The 10734-nt window shown below is 45.0% G+C and overlaps 1 protein-coding gene and 1 long non-coding RNA gene across 3 annotated transcripts in view; one reads left to right on the forward strand and one right to left on the reverse strand.

Annotated features, from left to right (window-relative positions):
- Positions 1 to 9125, reverse strand: part of RIN2 (Ras and Rab interactor 2) — a 74930-nt gene extending 65805 nt beyond the window's left edge. The window contains exon 1 of one of the 2 annotated variants that reach the window (XM_035101975.3): positions 8916 to 9125. The gene's annotated coding sequence lies outside the window, so the exon portion shown is untranslated. Of the gene's footprint in view, positions 1 to 8264; positions 8616 to 8915 lie in introns of those variants that run through there. The other variant, XM_035101971.3, reaches the window with a different exon arrangement.
- Positions 8684 to 9597, forward strand: LOC148684718 (uncharacterized). Its single transcript, XR_015951598.1, has 2 exons — positions 8684 to 8813; positions 9212 to 9597. It is a non-coding gene; the product is annotated as an uncharacterized LOC148684718 (long non-coding RNA).
- Positions 9598 to 10734: the final 1137 nt, after the last annotated feature.

Genomic DNA, 10734 nt, shown 5'->3' on the forward strand with positions numbered 1-10734 from the left:
AGAAGTTATGGGATATTGCCTTTAGTGATTTGCAATATTGCTTGCATGTGACCTGTGGCCCATCTGTGTCAGGAATCTAATACCTACAGGGTTTTTTGTTATCTCCCTACCTTAAGAATTGGACTGTATCTAACTACTGTCGTCTGTTTTCTAAAGCCAGATTAAATGTTTTCCATTCTGAAGTGCTGAGGAGAAGATTGGCTGGTGTCCCATACCAAGACAGGCTGTGCCTATGTTCCCAAGATGCTTTACTGCATTGTAGTCTGTATAAACAGGTTAGAAAGCATCTAATCAATCCAATACTAACGAAACAACCTAGAATTACTGACTTACTGGTATTTTATGTCATGGTTCTCCTTGAGGATAAGTTTAATACATTGGCTGCAGCAAAATTCCTCTTGGAGGTAGTAAGAATCAGAAATCAATATTTACAGGCTAAAGCTCCTCTGTTGGCTAGTAAGGCCGATCCAACACCTTAATAACTGTTGATATTTACTATTGTTGTACTGTGCTGTAAACCACTGAGCCTTGGGCTTGCCGATCAGAAGGTCGGCGGTTCAAATCCCCGCGATGGAGTGAGCTCCCGTTGTTCGATCCAAGCTCCTGCCAACCTAGCAGTTCGAAAGCACACCATGCAAGTAGATAAATAGGTACCGCTCTGGCGGGAAGGTAAACGGCGTTTCCGTGCGCTGCTCTGGTTTGCCAGAAGCGGCTTTGTCATGCTGGCCACATGACCTGGAAGCTATACGCCGGCTCCCTCGGCCAGTAAAGTGAGATGAGCACTGCAACCCCAGAGTCGGTCACGACTGGACCTAATGGTCAGGGGTCCCTTTACCTTTACCTTATGATACGAGAAGACCCCACCTCTCTCAAGTTCTGAGGCATGTGCAGAGGGTTTGGGAAGGGGGATGAGTGATTATTATGCTAAGCCATAATTTGTGAACCTCTGGTCAAATACCAATCCTGTGTGAAATACAGTACTTTCAAAACAGTGAAATCTCAAATGTTCCCTCTTCCTCATCTTTTTCCTTAGGGCACAGTCTGACAATGGCTGCGCTCCTTTATCTCAGGTTGGGGACAGAGGGTGGCGCTAGGGAAGGAGTTGTGGCCGTGGCACTCCTTGGTGTGTGGAGTCACGCAGGGCGCAATCCTTTCCCCGTTGCTTTTTAATATCTTTATGCGTCCCCTCGCCCAGATTGTCCGGAGTTTTGGGCTGGGTTGTCATCAATATGCTGATGACATCTAGATTTATCTGTTGATGGACGGCCATCGTGCTTTGGCCACAGACACACTGACCAAGTGCTTGGAAGCTGTGGCTGGATGGCTACCTGGTTGAAGTTAAATCCTTCGAAGACAGAGGTCCTCTGGTTGGGTCAGAACAACATGGGGTTGGGGGGTCAACTCCCATCTCTTGCGAGGGCTCAATTAGTACCAGCGCCTTCTTTCAAGAGTTTGGGTGTAACCTTTGACGCCTCCCTTTCCATGAAGGCGCAGGTTGCAGCCACAGCTAAGGTGGCATTTTTCCATCTCCGCTGAGTCCTGATCTGGCCGCAGTGATCCATGCAACGGTCACCTCCAGGCTTGATTATTGTAACTTGCTTTACGCAGGGCTGCCCCTGAAGCCGACCCAGAAACGCCAGCGGGTGCAGAATGCCGCAGCGAGGCTCCTTAGGGCGTCCCGGCCACGGGACCACATTCATCCAGTGCTTTACCAGCTGCACTGGCTCCCGGTGGAGCACAGGATCAGATTTAAGGTGCTGGTTTTGACCTTTAAAGCCCTATGCGGCTTGGGACCCTCGTACCTATGGAACCGCCTCTCCTCGTATGCCCTGCGGAGGACCTTAAGTTCCACAAATAACAATTTTTGGAGATCCCGAGCCATAAGGTGGCTAGATTGGCCTCAACTAGGGCCAGGGCCTTTTCAGTATTGGCCCTGACTTGGTGGAACGCTCTCTCGCAGGAGACCAGGGCCCTACGGGATTTGACAACTTTCCACAGGATCTGCAAGACTAAGCTGTTCTGCCTGGCCTTTGGGCTGGACTCAGTTTGACCACTATGTTTCCCCTTTCTTATGGTTTTGATTTGGGCCATTTTAAAATGAGGCTGCATTAAAAAAAAAAAAATCTGGATTGTATTTTAATCTGCATTTTAATCTATTGTTTTTCTTTCTTTTACGTTTTTGTTGTTGATGTCAGCCGCCCTGCTCTCGCTGGGGAGGGCGTGGTGTGTGTGTGTGTGTGTGTGTGTGTGTGTGTGTGTGTGTGTGTGTGTGTATATATATATATATATATATATATATATATATATATATATATATATACCCTGTTTCTCATATTTTAAGACATACCCATAAAATAAGCCATAGCAGGATTTTTAAGCATTCAAGGAATATAAGCCATACCCCGAAAATAAGACATAGTGATAGGCACAGCAGCAATGCCGGCCGCGGCAGGAGGAGGAGGAAAAAAATAAGACATCCCTTGAAAATAGGCCATAGTGTGTTTTTTTGAGGAAAAAATAAATATAAGACATGTCTTATAATATGAGAAACACGGTATATATATAATCATCATCATCATCATTATTATTATTTAGACTCTTCCTAGAGAGTGAAAGTTGATCCTTGGGTATTTCTGTTGATAACATTTTCTCTTTCATGACTATCCCCAGGTTCAGCACCTTTGCATTTTGCCTTGAAGTTTTCTCATCTACTTCTTCCTGGTTTGCTGAACTCCTGCTTAGGTCTACTCTGTTAATGAATAACACCTGGCACTTGCCATTTTAGATAGGAGCAAAGTTTCAGAAAGCCAAATAATTGCACTGGGGCAGATCTCAAAATGCAATCCCAAGCCTTGTTACGGCTGCTTTTGGGAGTAATGTACACAGATGTTCCTCTTTAACATCTTAAAATGACTGTAGTTGAATGTGCAGCTTGGTAGTGAAATAGATATATACAGTATATATATATAAACAATTGTTAAATTACATTTTTAGAAATATTTAGAACTGGAAGAAGGGGTTAGGAAGCTGTAAACAATAAAACTGGAGTAAAGTTAAAGTCACACTGGTTTGCAAACTACACTACTTTACTGTATAAGCCAGGCATCCCCAAACTTTGGCCCTCCAGATGTTTTGGCCTACAACTCCCATGATCTCTAGCTAACAGGACCAGTGGTCAGGGATGATGGGAATTGTAGTCCCAAACATCTGGAGGGCCAAAGTTTGGGGATGCCTGGTTTAAGCAATCTGAATAGTTTATAAGATCCTGCCCTGAGTTGGAGGTGATCAGGGTTGTCTATAAAAGGTGCTCACAAGTGACTTTCTCCATGGTGATCACATGATATTATGTTAAAACCAGCTCCAAACAATCCATGATCTGAAGCCAAGGTTTATACTTTATTTCCTTATTATGGTTTGTTTTGGAGAAACAAATCATGAGTGTTGGTTTGGTTTTAATGCTAAGCCAGCCACCTTTTAAAAGCTGAATTTTTCCTATTTCAAACTCAGAAGAACAAATAGGAGAGGAGACATGCTTCCAGTCTCACCTCACCCCACCCAAATAAATAGTGAGGGAAGAGGAGAGAACCACCTCCACTCGGTTTTCCATACAGTATATATATATTTACACTCCAAATCTCAGAGCTGCTTTCCACTCAGATCAAAGGGCAGCACAGCCCCTACCAAAACAATAAACTCAGGTGAAACCAAAGGAAATAAACAATAATACATTAAGCCTGTGTCAATTTAGCCTGCAATCCTATCCACCCTTAACTTGTGTGGGCTTGCTCCTTAGTCAGTGAAACTTTATTAGTCAGTGGAGCTTATTTCTGAGTGAACATATAAGGGACTGAACAGGTGAAACTGTGTGTGTCTTGAATGGATAAAAGCTTTCAGTTACATTTAGCATAGCAAATTTTGTGTTTGTAGTTCCTAAAGCTAGATTCAGATTGATTAACCAAACACATGGTAAATCGTAAAGGGTGGATATTGTTATATTTTATTTATTAAGCCAATTTGCCTTTTTAATTGACTTTAATCAGTGCCTGGAATGGGCAAAACAGGAAGTAGGGTGGTCCCAAAACTGGAGAAAAGTAGAAGTGGAATGGTTAGGCCAGGGTCAGTTTTGGCTTCCTCTTTGTTGAACAAGCATCCTGATTTGCTTAAACAAATCTTATTTGGAGGTTATATTATATCTAGTCTTGATGAGCATTTATCCTGATTTGTTCATGGGGTGGTTAATATGTAAATGAGCATTTTTCATGGGTTTATCCTAATTTGCTTATGGGATGTTTATACATCTTCCTGCTAATCATTTTTTCATCCTACTTCTTAAAGCATTTCCCTGTCACTTTCTAAGCCACAAAAGTCAATTTTTAAAAAAGTGGCTTTGTTGTGCTAGGTAGTTTGCAGTTTAATTCCTCCTGCAAAATAGTGAAAGCATGGAGGCACCCTTTGACTACTTGAAAAGAAGCAGTAAAAGTTATCTGCAAGTGGAAAAACATCCCGCCCCACTTCAAGCACTCGCTTTTAATTCTTTTCTATTACTGTGTTTTTACTTTCTATCTGTTTTGATAAAAAATTAACTTTTATGCTTTGTTATAATCTATAAAGGTAAAGGGACCCCTGACCATTAGGTCCAGCCATGACCTACTCCATCATGCAAATATATTTGACATACAGTAAGCCCTCAATTTACGTTGGAGTAAAACTGTCAAGAAGCATCTCTGCACACCTTTTGAATAACAGTCTGTAAATATAAAATAAGGCAGTGTCAGCAATCAATATCACTGGTGGGGTGGTGGCCAGGGGGGGGGGGGAATTACAAACTTGTGGGCCAATGTTAATTCCTGGAAATGATACTAGTGTATCACTTACCAGTGCTTCTAATTACTGCAGAGTAATTCTGTGAAAATTACAACCGATGACTCATTTTTCATTTTCATACATAGTTAAAGGGAATTAAACTTTGGAAATGATACCAGTGTGAAAGAACCTTGGAAACTGACTTTAATGAATCTGAATTCCAATTATCACTTACAACATGCTGTGTATAGCTCAGCTCATCAAGACTTCTCACTCATACACACACATGTTTGCACGAAGTCAGTGGTGTGCATTTCTATGAGCAAAGCAAACAAATTTACTTTCACATACTATGGAAGAATTCCTGATGGGTTTAGTAATTTTCTGCAATGAAAAGACACATGCTCAAGACTGGATTGCTTTCTACTCTTTTCCAAAACTTGATGTAGCTTATGAACAAACTGCTACTCAGTGGACCCGCTGCATATTTTCTCTCTCACACATAATCTGTGACAAAGTCCAAACTGGTACACTTGTACTTTTCTGAAAGCTTAACCAGTTACAGAACAGTGGTGCTTGTGCACTCTCCAAATCTTAAAAGGATCACAAAGTTCTTGGAAGAGAGCCAGCCCATCCAAAATTTTCAGACTATTGTTTGGAATTTGGGTCAGTAACAGGGCTATAAAAGAAAAGCAAAAACCCACAGCTTTCTAGAACGTTTATGCTGTCTTCTGTGAACTGGGAATATTTTTCTGCCCATTCAAAAAACAGCCTCTCTTTCTGGACAAATCAAACAAAACTGGAGTGTAGCAAGAGACATGAAATTACTAGCAGTGAGCAGACTAAGTGTGGTTTTCCTACTTTTAACCTAATTTTAAAAGTCACAGAATCTAGTCTTCCTCTCTCTCTAGTCCTCACGATGGGGAAACAACTCTTGCCATGTCTCTTCCACATGTCATGGTCTTACCATGTGCAATGTTCACATGCCACTTTCAACTGTCCCCAGGTCAGCATGGCACTTCAAAAGACCACTGGAGAAACATTAAACATTGCTGCTTATCACACAGATGACCCATATAGAGATAGATTTTGAGTAGCAGGCACACATGGGACTTTCCAAAATAAATAATAAATAATAAAACGCATTGGTAAGACAGAAACAAAACAGAAACTTTGCTATGTTATGCACGTCCTGTACCATGTAATCTGAGTACTTTCATTAATTGTTCTATTGCATTTTGGCCCCATGTTAGATAAACACTAATAAAGCTATTACTCATACAGACGTACCTTGGAGGTCGAATGGAATCTGTTCCGGAAGTACGTTCAACTTCCAAAACGTTCGACTTCCAAAATCAAAAATCCTGCAGAAAATGTTTGGTCCAAAGTCCAATATCAGCAAATAAGCAGCCCTTTTTATGCTGACAGAACAAAAATTCATTTTTACGCATTTATAGCTCTTTCTATGCTGATTTTTCCGAAAAGGACTACCACAACACTCCCCCCTGCTTTTTTCCACCTTCGATACATCCTTAATTCACAATTACAAACAAATGTGAAATTTGCATTTGATATTTGAACAGCTAGTTCAAATATTTAACATTGGTTCTAATTCATACATACAGTACATACATACAAGTATTTCTTTACCTGTGCATGCACACCTTTAAAAAAAGATCCAGGAAGTGTGCATGGACAAGTTAGTAGCTGGGAAGAGCAATTCAAATCCTGATCCACAGTGCTGGATGAGATTAGGATGGGATGGAGTTGTCCCTCCACCCAGCCATGCCCAGCTTTGCCGTTGGCAAGGAAGCCACACTAGCAAAGAATGTCCCAACATGCCCACTAAATCTGCTGGAAAATACCACCACCATTATCCCTGCCTGAAATGGGGCATTTTGGGGGGCAGTACTGTATCAGCACAGGATTTTCTGGATCCCAAGCTGGCCCTGCTTCTGCCATCATGTGATGGCAATGGGCCTGATCCAAGTCTCTTTGCTGCATCAGCCTGGGAGCAAAGAGGTCATTTCACCACTTCTGTAGCACCCTTCTTCCCTTGTTCACACAAGTGGAGGGGCTGAAGATGGGGGGTGGTTGTGCCACTCCATCAAGCCCTGCCACTGATGGCCAGGGACTTGGTCTTCTGTCTTCATTATCATGTTTCACAATGGGGAAAATGAAGTCTTCTGCTTTAGGGAGGGGACAATAACTATTCTGTTTGCTTGTTTGTTTTTAATTCTTAATACCAAAGTATTGTGCAAGTGTGGTGTTTACCTGACCAAGGCTTGCACAAGAGGAATAAAAAGGTCTTACATAAGACCTTTGAATTAATTCTTTATTTTATTTACATTTCAGTTTCCCAGGTAATTTCTTTCACTTACTCATTTATTTACATACCCCTTTCCTCTACGGAACAACTACTCTGTGAGGCCCATGGTCACCCAACGAGCTTCATAGTAAGTGGAGATTTGAACCCTGGTCTCTGAGCGTCTAGTCCACACTCTAATCACTACACCACACTAGCTCTACGTCAGGCATCCCCAAACTTCGGCCCTCCAGATGTTTTGGACTACAATTCCCATCATCCCTGACCACTGGTCCTGTTAACTAGGGATCATGGGAGTTGTAAGCCAAAACATCTGGAGGGCCGCAGATTGGGGATGCCTGGTCTAGTGGAGATCTTGAGGAAACAGCTCCTCTTGATTAGATTGCTTAAGCTCAAGCATGTCTTTAGCAGGCCTTTAGCTATTGGTGGAAATAGGCACCTTCATTCTCAACTGTGCTCCTCTATAAGCAAAATGGCTAGGAATGGAAGCAATAGTGTGGCTTTGGAGACCACTCACTGAAACTCTCTACAAGTGACAAACTGCCCACCGAGAAAAAATGTGCTAAGGAGCAGTGGGCAGATGTGGAACAGGTTATTCATTACTTTTCGGGTTTTCCACAGTAATGTTTCCAGATTAAATGTTAAGCATCGCAGGCGTTTTGATGACAAGCTGTGGAAGCTGCAAAAACCTTGCCTGCAAGAAGGAGCATCTCCGAACTTCTGTCTGGAAGCGCTCAATATTCCATAACATCGGTGCCAACTCCCTGGGGTCCGAGCACCCACAAAATTCCCCATGAAGGCGCCGGATTCCCACAATTGAGGCGCAATTGGGAGGTTGGCAAAGCACAATAAACCACCCTGCTTGGTCCCCAACCCCAGGGACTATCAAGTCAGGTATAAGTCAGTAGCGGCACTTTGAGCACATTCCCCCCTCCGCTGAAAACAAATGCCTCGGAACCCAGGCGTCTGTTTTAAGCACACTTCAGAATGCGACCCCTTTCTTTCCCCGAAGTCAAAAGTCCTCGGGACCAGAGCGACCCCCCCCCTTTCCAAAGCGCTTCGCCTCTTGCCTCCCCCCCCCCCCCCGCTCCCAGGAGCAGCAGCCTCCTCGCCCCGACGCGGCTCCGCTCCTTACCTCTCGAGGCGGCGGGGGAACCTCCGGCCAAAGCAGAAGCAGCAGCAGCAGCGACCGGGAGGCGCGACGGCGGCGGCGGGACGCAAGGAAGCCGGGGAAGCGGAGGTGCCGGCGGGCTTTGTCTGGCTGGGTCTCGCCGCCCGGCCCCCCGCCCCGCCGTCTCTCGGGAGCGTAGTGGCGCTTTGCGGGGCCCCCGGTTCCTTGGGGCCGAGCGGCCCCGCGTCAGGCTCGGCGAGGCTCCCCAACAACGCGCGCCAGGCGGGCGATCCGGGTCCGGGCGGGGGGCGGCGGCGGCAGGGGCAGCGTTGGAAAGGAAGAGGAAGTCGCTCCTGGACGAGGCCGGGGAGCAACAGGCGGGAGCGAGCGAGCGAGGGAGGGAGGGAGGGAGGCCCGGCGAGGAGGCGGGCGAGAGGGAGGGAGGGAGGGCAGGCGGCGGCCAGGTTGGCACTTCAGGAATTCGGGGCGGCGCGGGCAAGCGAGCCAGCGGGTGTTGCAGGTGCCTGGCTGCGAGGTTGGCCGCGGCTCCAAAAAACCTGGGCTCCGCGCAAAGTAAGAAAAGTGTGCCTCTGAGGACGTCCAGAGCGCTTTCCCCTCCCTCGCATCTGGGGCAGAGTTCGGCGAGCGCAAGTGGGGGGGAGACCACTGCTTTACCTTCGTAGAGCATGGGTTTGGGGGTCAGTTTTAGCCGGGCGACATCGCAAGGAGTGCCTCTGAGCATGCTCAGAGTGCTTTTCTTTCGCCAGATCTAGTTCTACGCGGACAGAAGTGCTCGTTGCGCGCCCTTTGGGAAAGTGTTTTCTGTTGTTCCGCGGCGCAGGGTCGGGAGCGCAGAGCTGAGGAATCAGTGCGGAGAAGCCCAGCGCTCCTTCCCTTTGGCTCCCTCCCTCCCTCCCTCCATCCCTTTTTCTTTGGTCCTCTTTGCAATTGACTCCCCGCTCCCTTCCCAGGACGGCGGAAAATATGAAACGTGAAAGGGAAACGCGAGAGGCTTCTTGCTTCGCAAGCCCGAGGGAGCTGGAGCAGAGAAGGCGGGCTCTGCAAAGGGAAGGAGGAGCGGGTGCGTCAGCTGCCATCGAAACATTCCGCGGCGGAAGTTTTGCAGGGTTGCGTGATTGCCGGCCAAATTCTCGAAATCACTGCAGAAAGAAGAAAAGGCATGAAGAATCGGGATGTTCATGACGCTGTTTCTTAGCTCTACTTTGCACCTCTCACATATGCCCAGCTTTAAGTTAAATCAGGCTCATAATATGGATTTGTTTTATGTATGTACTTGTGCTCCCCTTTAATATTTAAATTTATTAAAAGTTGCTAAACGTAATTATTGACAACACAATAATTGTGAAGCTTTTATCATCTTGTGGCACACATTTTTTAAAGCCCATACAGTAAGTCCCACTAAATCCAGTGGAGACCTTTCTCAGTGAGCACAGTAAGTCCACAGCTTGTGTGCAATCATATTACCGGTAGAAGTGCATGGAAAAGAAGGAGGAGGAGGAGGATTCAGGGGGAAATTACTTTGGCAATCCCACCTGCCGCTCACCCAATGGGGTTTGACTATATGCGATTTTGGCTTTAGGTGCAGTCCCCGGAACATAAGCCCCAAGTAAGTTGCGGGCCTACTGTATGCCTAAGATGTGGCTAGAAAACTCAACAAGCACCGGGTATGTTGATGCAGCCTAGAAGAGCATTAGCTTATTTTGCTGCTGCATCACATTGTTAATTCATATGAAGTTTGTGGTCTACTAAGATCCCTAGATCCTTTACACATGTTCCCCATCTTATATTTTTGAAGCTGGTCCCTCCTGCATAAATATAGAACCTGACATTTGTCTCTATTGAAATTCATTTTGTTAACCTAGACCCACTTATCCAATTGTTAAAGTCATTTTGTATTCTGATTCTGCCTTTGCGGTGTCATCTGCAGATTGGATGAGCATCCCCCTCAATTACTTCATCCAAGTATCTAGATTCAGGTAGGTAGCCGTGTTGGTCTGACGCAGTTGAAATAAATTTAAAAAATGTCCAGTAGCACCTTAGAGACCAAATAAGTTTGTTCTGGGTATAAGCTTTTCTTCAGGTATCTGAAGAAGTGTGCATGCACACGGCAGCTTATATCCAGAACATACTTAGTTGGTATCTAAGGTACTATTGGACAAATTTTTTAATTTTTTAATTTATTTCACCCAAGTAGTTTATAAAGACGTTGAACAACAACAGGCACAGAACCCTGTGGCACAGAACTGACAGGGCAAGAAAGTACAAGAACAAGAGAATAGCCTTTTTTAAAGGTGAGATCATTCTGAAGCCAGATTCTCTGTCTAATCAAGTCCTCCTGCGAAATGTCTGTCAGTGGTGTCCGTAGTTTTCTTTGAGGGTTTTGTATTCCTAAGCACATTTATTATTAGCAGGTTTAATTAATACTCTAAGACGCTGCTTTACTTTCCTAAAGATATCACGAGAAATCATCCTT

Source organism: Zootoca vivipara, chromosome 8 (assembly GCF_965207765.1).
Source record: "Zootoca vivipara chromosome 8, rZooViv2.hap1.1, whole genome shotgun sequence".
NCBI lineage: Eukaryota > Metazoa > Chordata > Lepidosauria > Squamata > Lacertidae > Zootoca > Zootoca vivipara.